Here is a 13,627-nt window from a genome sequence, read left to right as displayed (position 1 = left end):
ATAACAGAGGTCCACTGTATAAAAATATATATTGCAGCATTGGAATGTCACGGTACGATAATATCTGGATATGGACCTCACGATACGATAATTATAACGATATTGTGGGGAGGTTGGCGATATATTAAAAGTTCACGATCCTGTAGAAAAACTCACAATATTGTAAAAAAGAGATATTAAAAAAAAAAAAATCACAATATTCTGTTTTTTACATAAAAGCATTCACGAAGAAACAGATAACCTACAATGACCAAACACCTAATATTGAGGCACTTGCTAATGCACGCACACATTGTGAATCGGGTCAATTTCTGGAGGAACTCAAATGTGTTATGTTCCTCTTTTTCTGGCGCTTAGTTACAATAGATTTGACTTGTTAACTTCAAACAATATGTGTGAATTTAACTGCAATGCAAGGATTAATAAACGAATGACAGCCACAGAACTCAACCAAGGGCTAACCAAAGCATGAAGAGAAGCCAAAATTCCACAGTCATGAAGGCTCTAACTGCCACCACTTCCACAAAAAGGAAATAAACACAATTCTAATTGGGGACTCAGTGACACAGCATGTAAGAGTGGCAAAAACAAAAAATCATACGCTTTAAAATATATCAGTCAAGGAACTGACAGAGATCCTGCCGACCATTCTGTCTACACATCCAGATGGCATCAAGATCATTATTCACACAGGTTCCTTTCATATTCTCTGAAGGAAAACTGGCTCTGAGATCCTGAAAAAATACTTTCCCCTGCTGTTGGAGAGCCTGTGTCAGTATGAAACACACCATGTCATCATTTCAGGCCCTATTACATATATGGGGAAAGGAATCTAACGTTTCTCCGGACTTCTTGGCCTGAATACATGGTTGTCACAGGCATGCATCGCCGATGGGATTAAATTCATCGATAACTCTTAACATATTTTGGAACTGCAGGAAATGCTACAGACCTGATGGTGTGCATCCAAATCTCACTGGATGCAAATTACTTGGAGCACACTTGAGTCATACTTTTGCGATGGTAAACCCAAACATGAGAGTGCAGATAAGACCGAAGAACACAGAGAGGCAAACAACTTTCAACTCTGCCTCATCACCAGATTTACAACATATCGCCCAGGGTCTGCAAAGGCTGTCTCTAACGCAACCAGACCTCCAGGGACCACCAGCTACCAAGAAATGCAGAGTGCCCTCTCCTAGATTCAAAGATAACATGCCATGATGTGCTCAGGGTTGCTTTAGTGATTGCTATAGTGATTTTGTCATTGATAGCCCTTCTCAAAGCAAGCTGGGACCCAGTAGAATCCCAACATTAATTAGAATTAGAATTAGAAAGAAAGAATCGGTTACAGTCAACTTGCAAGGTGAATCAATCTAATCTATTAATTGTTCCACGTACAACTCTGAAGATAACAGAGACGAGTGTAAACCCCACAAAACTAGCTTTACTTCATTTTAGATCTCTGTCTAACAAGTTATTCATAGTTAATGATATTATAATTTCTCACAGTTTAGATTTTCTTTTTTTGACAGAAACATGGTTAACAGAAGATACAAGTGCTACTATACTCAATGAAACAGCACCTCCAAATTTTATTTTTATGAATAAATGTCGAAATGGAAAGAAAGGAGGAGGAGAAGCTGTGTTATTCAAAGATTCATTCCAGTGTAAAGTGATTTCATTTAGTGATTTCATTTCTTTTGAATATCGCAGTTTTATTTGAAAGGGTGTTAAAAAATTCTCTTTTTAATTATTTACAGAGCTCCGGGACATTATGCAAGTTTTATTGATGATTTTTCTGAATTATTATCACTGATCTCTCCTGATTTCAACCATTTTATCTTAACCGGGGATTTCAACATTCACATTGACAATATGAAGGATGGCAGTGCCAAAGAATTTGCTTCTATATTGGACATGTTTGGTTTGTGTCAGCATGTTGAAGAGACGACTCACATGGTCACGCCTGTTGCGTCGGTCCGTCACGCTGGAAAAATACACCGCAACGACAGACCATTAAAGTACCTTCTGCGCATGCGTGACATGTAATACCCTTCGATACCATCGGCGGCAGTAGTTACTATTCCTCATGGTTAGAAAAAGCCAACAGGAAAGCTATTGGCCGGGGGTGGATTATAAAAATGTAAACAAGGCATTCAGCTATATTTTTCGCTCACGAACTGCCACGCGAAGTAAACCCTCACGTTCGTGACACAGTATCGTGAAATGCTTACGTTGTCAACCCTCGCTCTTGTACTTGTAAGAAAATTAAGGCAGCAAAGGCTGGTTTATCCACATTTGTCACTTCCCGTTCGTACTCGGTGCGCTGATTTGCTAGCTAACAGCCAATCAGAGTGACCAAATGTCACGACTCACAACACCGATTCAACCTGCTGAAATGCCCACCAGACGCTTTCTGACGAGGTACGATGTTAAGACGGTGTTCACTACATCAATCAGAGGGCACAATCAGACGCCCCATCGCTTACCGACGTCTGACCTAGTGGCAACAAAAAATTTCTGAAGAGTTCTCAGAAAAGCCTCAAGACGTTGATCATGCCTTAGACCAAATATTGTGACTTTTCGGTAAAGGGTGCGGCCATTACGGTGCCGCAAAGTCTGATGATTCATCGTGACAATAAAAGCTGCTGTAATTTGACCCAGATCAGCCCATCTTTTTTAAATTTCATACATTTGATGCTAGTTCAGGTCTGAAGAAATCTATACTTATTTTTCACAGTTGTACCGCCACCTACTGGATAAAGAAAATACCAAAGATGTTGAAGCTGAAAAGTAAAAGCAAAGCTTTTTGTTTCCTCAAACACACTTGCCGTGGTGACGCGCTGTGTACAAGAAAAATGATGCCAAGTGTGATGGTCTTATTCGTGAAAACATTTTAAACTTTGCACCCATGGCACCTGGCAAAATAACCACTATTTCATGAGTGTATTATGCGTTTTTTTTTTTTTTTAAATGGCTCAGTCGCACCCCCAATAAATATTTAATGAAACAGGCTTAGTTGTATGTTTCACCAAGATCTAACAGCCCAAGACCCGCAAAAAAATCTCGTGGAGCCATATGCTAACAACGAAGTCTGACACTTTGCATTTTCTTTGAAATTTGGCCTTTTTAGCCTTTTATAGAGTTACCTTTTATAGAACTCCTTGATTGTCTGAAGAAGGTGAAGATAAAAAGTAAAAGCAAAGCTTTTTATCACATTGAATGCTATTGACGTGGCTGATGCACTTTCCCCAACGCAACTCATATCAAGAAAAATGATGCTGATTTTGATGGTCTTAACCTTCGTGAACATGTGAAACATTGCACCCACCCTGGCAAAATGTAAATGTTTCATTAGTTTATTGTGCAGTTTAAAAAATAAATGCCACACCTTATTTTTCGGACTATAAGCCGCGACTTTTTCCCTAGATTTTGAGCCCTGCGGCTTATAGTCCGGTGCGGCTATTCTGTGGATTTTTCTTCCACCGCTCTGTGCGCTCTAAACGGAATGACAGTACAATTCAATACATTTCCCATTGACTGGATGTGACTGTAGGTGGAGGAGTTCAACGGGAGAGGGCGCTAATGCTTTCATTTTATGTTTTCCTAGTGGTTAGAGGTCCGCGAAGTGCACATGACTGCGTTTGGCTGATGTTACATCTGTTCTGTTGCTTCAATATGAAATGCTATTGTTGAATTAGCACGTCGTGTGTTAGATTGGCTGACTTTATTAACATAAAACAAGACAGGTGCACATGTAGAATGTAGTAGAACAATAGATGGTGGAGTCTGGTGGACGTTAGCTGACAAACTGGAGTGGCAGTCGGCAGTGAAATGAAGATAAGTTCTGTTTATTTTCTCTTGGTTCTCTTCTGTTTTAATCAGCAACATTGCTGCAGTGTTAAAAGGCACTGTTAGGAAAGAATCTGCTCAGGTACATACATGCACATTTACAGTTCATAATCGTTCTGTAAATGCAGTAAATATAAAAGTTTTCAACATAGATAGGTGTGGCTTATATAAAGGTGCAGCTTATTTAAGGTTTTTTCCCCAAAAAAATCTTTAAGAAAAAAAAATTGGAGTGGGTGCGGTTTATATGCCCGGGAAATACGGTAGTTGTGCCTCCTACACATTTTTTACAAAACAGCTCTAGTTGAACGTTTCACCAAGCTCTTCCAAAAGTTGGTGGCATATGTAACAGCCCCAAGACCTACAAAAAGTCTCTGGAGCCGTACAAAAAACTCAGCAGGAAGTTGGCCATTTTTCCTTTATAATTGTTGCCTCATTTTTGGCCTTTTATAGAGGTCAAATGTTGTCGACCTGGTTTTAATCTGATGTACTTAATTCAAATTCCAATGTGCCAGTATCTCTATGCTTACAATTATTAATTATATATATATATATATATATATATATATATATATATATATATATATATATATATATATATATATATATAGTATTTTTTTTATTCTCTTAACTATTGGCTATTTTTGTAAAACTCTTCACACAAATAGGAAAACATTTCACCATAAAGTGGTAGTAGTAGGCACACAATGTGCCAACTACACACTGATGGGAAGAACGAAAAACACATCTGGCTTTTGCTTTCTCTGTGTATGAGGAAGACTATGTCAGTTTGAGGTCATACTTTTGTCGTAAACACACAGGGATCCACATTTCCAGTATTTGTATTCAAGCTACTTACTCTAGGTACTGTTAACATCAAAACAAACACAAAACTGTGTTTTTCCATGTCACATCACGCACACCAAAACAAAACAAAACAAACAAACAAACAAACAGTAATATCACTAAGAGTTAGAGAGAGAGGAAAAAACCACCTGGGTCATTCCATGGTCCACTGTTGACCACTGACCATCACTATTATGATGTCATAATGTTATTCCAGAATTAAATTAGTCTTCCTCAGCCTCTTGTTGTCTTCCTTTCCCTCTTGCTTCTTCCCCGGGCCTCATCTAATTCTCACTCTTCTCACTCTTCCTGCGCCCTCCATTTAGGGATGAACGATTTATCGTTTTGGGACCGAAACCGCGATCTTCAACAACGCGATTTCAAGATAGTCAAACCTGCGTTTTTTTCAAAGGGATGTTATCCCCTACACTCATAAATCAGCGGCATGCTACTATGGACCGGTCACATTAATCAGCGCCATGGTGGTGCTGGCGTAAAAAAAACAACAACAAAAAAACGTGTCCACGTCACGATCCCGCTGTCACCCATACTCCTGAAAGTCATGTCTTTCGCGGCTGCTTGGCAGTGCTAGCTGCTAAGCTACTTTGCTGGCTCCGCAGCAGCACGGACTTTATTTATATCTTATGTAAATCCGTGCGTAGCAGCAACAAGGAGCTGTGTGATTCTGATCCTTTCCTCTGTGGTGACAAATAAACTACCCTATTAAAAAGTAGCGCTTTCACCAAGGAGGTAAACAAGGAGTCGATAAGCATGCTAATTGCGGAATCGGGAAAGACCCAAAATAAGTGCTTCGGTGTATAGCAGACTTTTCACAGAAGTCTGGCTAGAACCACGTTTGTCCGGAGGGCCAGCAGCTATGAACAGAAAATGTGTATTACAATGTATACGTATCTAGACATAAAATAAGACGACGGCTACATTAGCAATTTAGCACGTTGAATACCGGAAAACGCTAACGGGTGACGTCAGCCATGATGAAGAGATCGATGTAAAAAGTATAAATACTTATAGTATCAGCAATGTTATTTGCTTATATTAGTACTATCTTGTACAACATTATGATTTTTACACTTCTAAACTCATCATTACTGTGACCAAAATATTCAATCAATACCATGATATGAATTTCAGGCTAAGTTCTCAGTCTCAGTCAACATGTATAATAGTACATTTCAAACATGTTTTGGTTTAAAAAAAATGTGTATTCTGTATATTTATATACTATGACACATAATTGCATATTTATACATGATTGCCTTACATGAACCTTTTTAAAAACCTTGAAAACGGCCTCCCTCACAACCTCTTTAGTGTACTTGCATTATTAAAGTAATAGTTTTAATGTATTTGATGGTATGATGTAATTTTCTGTCATATTTGTAAACGTATGTTGTAAATACACTGATACTTCATTTGAAGAAAATCACAAATTGAGTCGAAATCGCAACATCCGTCAGAAAAATTGCAATACAATTTTTTCCTAAAATTGTTCAGCCCTACTTCCATTGTACTCGACAGCGACAACTTACCTGTGGCTTATTCATTGTGCACAGGCTGATTTCCAAGTGAACTAATGATCTAAAACAGTTTCCTCCTGTGACAATGTGGCCAGATACTTGGCAGAATATTATAAATAATAGCCATAAATGTGTTGAGTTTTGCAAGAAATGTGTTGATCATATGGAAATTCAGTGGAAAGCAGTGAGTGCTACAAGAAAGAATCACTGTTTGAGTTTAAGCATTCAGAAAAAAAAAACATTATTATTATTATTATTATTACTATTAACCTGATAATGTATATATACAGTGTAGATACTGTGGGTCACGAAAGTGGCTTGTCACTCATTTATTGAAAACTCTGACTTTTTACCAGACAAAAGTTCTTCTACACTTACCTGTCTTGTAGGAGCAGTGCCACAATGTCAAAAGTAAGAAGTGCAAGTCAAACTTAAAGCAAGCTGTGCTTAATGTCATTTTTAGTATAAACCAAAGGCTGCTTGAGAAAAAAAAAAAAAGAATGTATGGTGGACTGTAAATTGCTCATGGGGCAGATGACACACCAGAAAGCAGCACCACAAAGACAAAAGCTGATGTTTTTACAGTACATCAGCAGTTGGAAGTGTTTAGCTTGCCCCCAGTGGACTTATAAAGTGCACATTCGCACCTTTGGTGCTTTGTTCATTTATCCAACTTTGGTTGGTTGGGTAGGATCAATTCTTCAAAAGAGATTCAAATGAGTAAATGTTAATAGGTCGTGAAGTTGACTCCATCTGAAACCATGAAGGAACTTTTTGGTTGGTCAAGGTCACATTGGCTTCACATCTGTCACATTCTAACAGATGTAATCTTTCAGGAATGCCAGAAACAATCCATTTGGACCCAACAGTGAACTGCTTACTTAGGTCATGGTCGCTCTGGGTCGCTGACCAAGTTTGGGCTTGAACTCTTAAATTCTTTGTTGGCTTCTATTATATAAGATGGCCCTGAAAAAATGCCAACGTAAATGATGCATGAAACACCTTCAGTCGGTGAGAAGGGGCAGAATTGCAAAGCATGCAGACAACACTACACAGAGCAACATTTCCGTAAACAAACTAAGAACACAAGCACAGTTGTTTCCAGAGAACAACGTGTTATCATTACTTGTTGTTTACTTATTTGAATTTGTAGCATGATTTCATAATGAGGAATGTGGTCTATTTTTGCAGCTTTTTCTCTTTGTAACACATGGTGTCAACATGTTGCCTACTATTGCAGCTGTGATCCAACTGCAAGGGGGTCTCTTGTTCAAGTTACTTTATTTAAACTTTATACGAACTTTAGTATTATGCTTAATCTTCTCTTTTATAGTAGTACGGATATTACTGTATATATTACATAAACGCCTCTATGTGATACTACACAGTATTTTAAAACTAATATTGGTGTCATACTACAGTATGTCAGAAAACAGTGCTACTTAGTAAATGCAGGGCTTACTTTGCATCTCGTTATGTTGTGCAGGTGTGCTCAAAGTTATGGGCGATGAGTGAATTTGTGTATGGTGAGAACCTCTATCATATGGTATGGAAAACTGTTTGACAGTAGGGGGCAGTAGTGTTATTGTGGCCAATCTCTTAATGAAGGCATGAAGACACAATTATGGAGTAGACGAGCACACATGCAAGAAAACTGAACTGCTGAACCATTTCTGGACATGCTCATCACTTACATATGCTCAGGTTGTTTTTCTGGCATGTAGGATTCCTGGTATTCTAGGTCATGTTCCTACTCTGATCTTTGAACCAATAAAATTAAGTCAAGATTTCATGCAAGTTCATTGACTGTAGTGGAGACCAAGTTATTAAATGGCACGTGGGCCAGGCCTAAGTGTCTGAGCGACCCTTGCGAGGTGGTGCTCTCTGTCACCATAGGGAATAATGATTGGTTGAGTGGGTGTCCAAATGCAACAATTTGTGTCCTTATTATTTCCTGCACAGTGGATGAAAAAGGGGGATTTTCTCTGATGATGATTTGTGAGACCCAACTAGGAATTTAGGCAGTTAGTGCTCAAAATGTCAGCACACTTTAAAGAGTTTGAAACGTTTCCACACTGTAGACACATTTTTTGGTGAACGTTGATTAAAGTGATAGTGAAAGTGATATAATGTTAATACAGTAAGTATTCTCTAGTAAGGAATCATATTTGCATTGTTCAATCTGTCCTTATAACAGAATTTCCTTATGTGGGAAACGACTACGGTACATGTCCTGTATGAACGTGTATGTTAACAAAATACATGTGTAACAACACAAGCAATATAATGCCCCAAAAAATAATTTCCCCAAAATTTTTATTAAACAAAAACTAAACTATAAAGTACAGGTATATGAACAAAATAGAGTGCAGTATAAGAAACATGGTCCAAATACTGTTATACTGTAAAAATACTGTAAATACTGTAACACCAATGCAGTACAGTACTTAACTACAGTAAACTGTACTGTATTTTAGTGTTGATTTTTTCTCAGACTTGGGAAAAAGGAGTCTATTTTGAGTTGTTGTGTTGGCTTCATTTCTGTATGAAAATGTTTGTCTGCGTATCATACAGTTTTGTTGCTAATTGCAAGAAACTGTACCGTTGATCATCACTGATGTCTGGGGATTCTTGTGCATACTAAAGCATTTTTCATGCCATCTCCACAGCTCTCTTGCTGGACGGTGGATTTACATCAGGACTTTTATGGCAGATTTGAGTCTCCTGGATGTTTTTTACTTTGTGTCCAGCTTCGCATAATCGGATGCATTTCACTCTCTCTTTCACGGTCATTACCGTTCTTCTTCGTTTGGATGCCATGAACTACAGATGAATATGTAAATGAATACATTTAAAATCTTTCGCAGTTTCAGTAAAACGCATGCCAAAGAAGTAACTTACATGTCACCGTTTTGGAGCCAATGATGGCAGAGCGGTCAGAGTTTTTCCATAGTACGAGCGGGAGCTGCTTGAATTTACGCTACTGCGGGCTTCGCTATTGCTTCCGGGTTCTGGATACAATACCGGAATTTCCGTTGGAAGTAATCGATCGTTAATGTAATATAGTGGAAAAATGTAATGCATACGGGGTTTTTTTTCGAGTGAGGGAATTTTCGTTTGATCCGATGATGGCGGAGCGGTCAAAGTTTTTCCGTAGTATAGCGTGGACTGCTTTAGTTTGCGCTCACTGCGGTCTTCGCTATTGGTTCCGGGTTCCGGATACCGGAACTTCCGTTGTCAGGAATCGATCGTTAATGTAATAGGAGTAGAACATTTAATGCATATGCTTTTTTTCCGGATGAGGGAATTTCCGTTTGACAGAGGTCCGTAGGTGGGAATACTTACTGTATGCTATACATCATTTTAAAATGGAAGCTTATTTTTTTATATTATTGTTGTATACTGTACAGTAGGGGTGGGCGATATGACGATATTAGATCGTTCAGGAATTTAACGTGTTGACGAGCTCATAAAGCCGAAAGATCCTTTGATCGTCGACAGGGCACATTCTATACAGTTTAGCTCAAAGCCGCTGACGCATACCCGATCAACCAATCACAGCACGCACAGTGCACCTACGTGACACTCCCCACCTCCCTGTTTGTTTGTATTGCGGGAAGCTAAAGAGTTGCATCACGAAGCAGAGTTGGTCGCTTTGGTTTGGCTTTTTCTCCGAGGCGAAAGCGCAAACCAGTTATTTGCAAAGTTTGTAGAGACTCGGTTCGGACGTCAGATGGCAAGACGACAAACCTGTTTAATCACTAGAGACAGCACTCAAAAAACTACGCCGACAGCCAAAGCAAACGGAGATCAGACACATGGTAGCCAGAGGCAGCCGCTAGCTCCAAGCTAACACAACCCACGGTAACAGTCATTTAACAAGAATACTCCATATGAAAAAACAAGCAAGCAGTGTAAAGAAGTAACTGAAGCAGTTACTTATTACCTTGCTGAAGACATGATTCCCATTAAAACAGTGGAAAACAAGGGGTTTAAAAGACTCTTCAAAGTACAAGACCCGCGTTACAAGCTGTCGTTTTTGTTTATGTTATGTTACCTTTTATGTTTACATTCACTGCATATTTTGATAAAAATTGTCACTATTCAAATTAAAACCTGTTCAGAAAGCTTAGCTGGCTTAAAATGCCATTTTTTTTCTTATAGGGTTTTATATACATTTTAAATATGTTTTATATGTTCAACATGAGGAAAATGGCCAAAAATGTGCAACATTTTTTAATTTTATTTTTAAAAAATCGTGATATATTTTTGCCATATCGCCCACCACTAGACAGTGTTGTTTTTGGCAGACATTTTAGATTTAGTCTTAGTCTTTTGGGAAAAAATGCTTATTAGTTTTAGTGACATTTTAGTCATTCCTATCCGTGATAGTTTTAGTCTAATTTTAGTCGACGAAAACTAAAAAAAAAAGGTTTTAGTCTAGTTTTAGTCGACAAATACTCAAAAAGGTTTTAGTATAGTTTCAGCCAATTTTAGTTCAAAACAGACATACAAGGTTTCCACCCAATAGCAAAGACGTTCTCATCTACTAAGGATTATGCACAGAAAAAGTAGTAACAGTAGAATCAATGCACATTACTCTGAAATAAGCCGAAAACCAAAACATTTTCTTTGGCAATTGTCGTGGCTTTATTTACACCTAGTTTATGGCCACATTTTCCGTTACCGCTGTCTTCAATGCATCTTGTTGTTATTTCTGCTTGGGCATTGTTTGAATTTGAGCGATTCCAGTTCTGGGTCTTTGATTCGATTCCGGTTCCAAATAATTCTCGATTACGAATCTTAACAAATAAGGAATTATTTTTGGACAAGGCGCGTGAACTTCTCTGTTCTTTAATTTCAAGAACTTTTTACTGTTTGTGAACTTTACTATGAATTACACAAAGGATTGTTTTAAACCAGTATAATTTTTTTTATTTTTTACAAGAGTTTTATTTTTGAGAAGCTCAAGACAATACAATAATGCGGCTGTTACTGAAAACATGCTACTGAACACCAATTGATGGTTATATATATAGTCATATATATATATATAGTCATATATATATGACAAACACAAAGGTGCATTTTTAATGGCCACCAAGAAAAATGTCTCCATATGCTGTATGTGTGTGTATATGTACAGTATGAATATGCTGCAGCTGTGTATGCTATAAGCTAAATATTAGCTGGCTATGTGCATTTTTGTGTTGAACTTGTTGACTCAATGTTGGCATTAGACATACTTTAGGTTCAGAGCCACATCGCATCAGTTCTCTGCTCGCCGGGCCAGCCCGGGCAGGATCACCGACCCCGCGAAGGGTAACGTTCACCGCAGCTGTGGAGATCCGTGGGAAGGGCCCGGCTAACGTCTTATGTCGCCGCCTCCGTGGCCCGCGCTTCCGGAGTCAAGCGAGCGAAGGGGCTGACAGAAAGAAGCAGGCAGTGGGTGGGGGAAGCTGCCGTGCACTTGCATCGCAGCTTCGACGGCAGAAGTGCACACCATGCGCACACATTTTTTTTTATCTGTCTTACTTCGTTTGTGCTTCTTTCCCGCAGCTAACAGGAATCAAAACTTAGCACCGACATTCTAAAATCTGTACGATTCCGGTCATACATTTTGAACGTCTGACAACGTCTCGTCAACGAAAACATATGTCACGCCAGATTTTAGTAATCAAACAGCCATATATAGCTCATCATTGTCTCCCTATCGTCGTGAAAAAAAGGGGGCGTTCATGAGATAATTGCATCTGCACCAACTGTATGCACTTTAGGAATTTGCAAGCTGCACTTATGGGTGTTGATCGTCCTTGCTGGAGGGAAAACCGGCCTGCAGCGGGAAGAGTGAGGTCATACGAGCCAGGAAGAGGAAATAGTCGAGTCCAAAAATGTAAATTTCAACCAAAGAAAAATAATTGAAAAGGCCCTGGAGGTTCTGCGCCTCAGCAGGCGGTATGGTTAAGACCAATTTGGGCTACCACTTCCGGGAGCGCGGATAGCGGGTCGGCTTTGCCGGTACGCACGCTATGGCCACTGTTTGGGGGTGGTGCACCTGTTTTGGATGCAGGCGCGCGGTTTGCTGGCTAAGCTGGTGGGCGCTAGAACCAACCGAATCAAGACGAAAAAAATGAAGATCGCCACACACACTGCGATTGGTCTGTGGGGCGACCCTAAAAAAAAATTTAAAAGGGAAGCGTGACCAAAAGGGAAAAATGTTCAGAAACCTGGGACGGGTCAGAACACGACTGACTGAAGAGAGGAGTAAGAAAGCCGAGTTTCAAAAAAAGGTTGTTCAAGAGAGTTGTTCAAGAGAGCTTTTCAAGAGCCGGTTGTCAAACAAAAAGAGTTGTCGAGAAAGCGTTCTTTTCAAGAGAGTGAGTTTTCCAGGAGAGAAGGTTGTTCAAGAGCGTGAGTTTTTTTTCAAGAGCGTGAGGGGGAGTTTTGCACAGCCTTTTATAGAGGCCGCGCATGTTAATGAGGTTGACTGATTTTCCCCTCACGTCTTGGCGTTGCCTGACTAAGCGGGGAAGAGGATTCCCTAATTTTGAAGTTTGAAGCTTCAGAGGTTTGCTCAAGTCACCAGAAATGTTGAAATACTTGTTTTTTTTATCACTCAAAACCATTTCAGGGATGACCATCTGAAGAGCAGGTGAGCTTCGTTCCCGGGTGATAGAACGCATAAAGTTTTTTTTTTTACTTAACAAACTTAACAAAATGCAGTACGAGTCAATTAACGTGTGTTGGATGTTGTGTTCATTTCTCATGCAACCTGTAGAGGCAAATCAAAAGCGAACATATTGAACGCACATTAAAAACTAGTTTTAATTCGTTTCCAACTGAGGGCGCTGGCAAGTCCATCTTCCACTCGCCACTAGGGGTCGCACTTGCCCTAGTAATATGTGGTTCGGTTGTTGGATGTAAGAATGCCTTTATTGATCCCACAGTGGGGAAATTTTCATTGTTACAGCAGCAAAGATATCGGTCACACAGGGACGGCGGCATAATGTAGCCATTAATGCATAACATTAGATATAGGTCACACAGGGACGGCGGCATAATGTAGCCATTAATGCATAACATTGACGGCAGACATTCGGGATCAAACCTATGTAAATATAAGCAGTAACATGTGTATATACACATGAATATACACACCAACATACATCTACATAAAAAGTATGAGGAACACTCATTTTGGCCTGTACATAGTACAGAGGAAAAATACTCTAAGTAAGTGAGAGTGCTGCAGTGCTGTAGTGAAATGTAAGGAACAGCATTGGATAAACATAAAACGGTATATTACAGCCGGCAGCTGAGCCTCTCAGTGCGTCAGCTTTGAGTTTGATCTCCCTGACACATCTACCAGAGATGCAAGACCGAAATGCAGG

General features: G+C 39.3%; 1 protein-coding gene across 5 annotated transcripts in view; it reads left to right on the top strand.

Annotated features, from left to right (window-relative positions):
• The window catches only part of arnt2 (aryl-hydrocarbon receptor nuclear translocator 2), a 192,324-nt gene that overhangs the window by 153,829 nt on the left and 24,868 nt on the right, over nucleotides 1-13,627 (top strand). The gene's annotated exons all lie outside the window — the stretch shown is intronic.

Source organism: Filicampus tigris, chromosome 3, assembly GCF_054856515.1.
Source record: "Filicampus tigris isolate MCC_2025a chromosome 3, RoL_Ftig_1.0, whole genome shotgun sequence".
NCBI lineage: Eukaryota > Metazoa > Chordata > Actinopteri > Syngnathiformes > Syngnathidae > Filicampus > Filicampus tigris.
The sequence above is the reverse complement of the archived record's forward strand: the minus strand, read 5'-3'. Positions and strand labels throughout refer to the sequence as shown.